This window comes from Coenobita brevimanus, chromosome 50 (genome assembly GCF_032717465.1).
Source record: "Coenobita brevimanus isolate Jiangsu-jjx chromosome 50, ASM3271746v2, whole genome shotgun sequence".
Classification (NCBI taxonomy): domain Eukaryota; kingdom Metazoa; phylum Arthropoda; class Malacostraca; order Decapoda; family Coenobitidae; genus Coenobita; species Coenobita brevimanus.
Genome location: NC_137003.1, coordinates 49,484,789 through 49,485,721, shown reverse-complemented (window position 1 = coordinate 49,485,721; position 933 = coordinate 49,484,789).

Below are 933 nucleotides of genomic sequence, written 5' to 3'. Positions count from 1 at the left end.
CAGGTACAACTTACCTCAAAACACCTGCAACCTGCAAGTCGTGGGTGGTTTTGGTGAGGTTTACGACCGGTCTTCATATGTCTTGGCCTAGCCACGGGCCACCATGGCGACCAAAAAATTGTCGCAAGGTTTTTCATGCTGCACAAAAAACCTCCCTGCGACCACTGATGTCGTGGCACGCCCGGTGGGCGGCTGGACTGCATCTGACCGGCTTACGAACTGTGACTGGTTAGCCTATGTTTGAGCCCTATTCCTTTGTTGCATGCTCTGGCCCGGTCCTGAACAAAGAACCCAAGTCCATGCCCGTATGCTGAGTTCAAGAAGTTGAACCCAGAATACGCAGTATAACACTATGTAATGTCAGTTTTGAGAATACCTAAATACGGAAGGTAGCCTAAATAGGCAATGTACAAAGAGTAGTGATTCTACGAAGTGAACTGAAGAAGAGATGTTAGAGACATATCAGTAAGGTAGAAAAGAGATACTGCGAGAAAGTGAACTGAGCGATGAAGACTGGGAGAAAAAAAAAAAAAACTTTAAATTTCCCGGTATACTGGCGTACACATTCATGTTGCATTAAGCATAACTCTCTACAACACCTAAGCTTCCATACTTCGTAATAGCGAGTTCGAATGATGCAATGATATTTGGCTCCACTAAAATTAATGTATATTACAAACTCTGAAAATTTTCTCACTATTTATTCGAACGCTGCAAGTTTACACCATGGATTTCGTCCGTTTTCTATATTTAGACTCAGGCATAGGATTCATTATTATTTAACACACGCCTTTACTCTTCATTATATTAATATCTGGTCACCACACATAGCTAGCAGTACATCCAGGTCAACTGTCAGATTCCGAAACTTTGTAATGTAAGTAAACTTATTTACAAAACAATTAAACATAGAATGGGGGAATGGAACGCGCC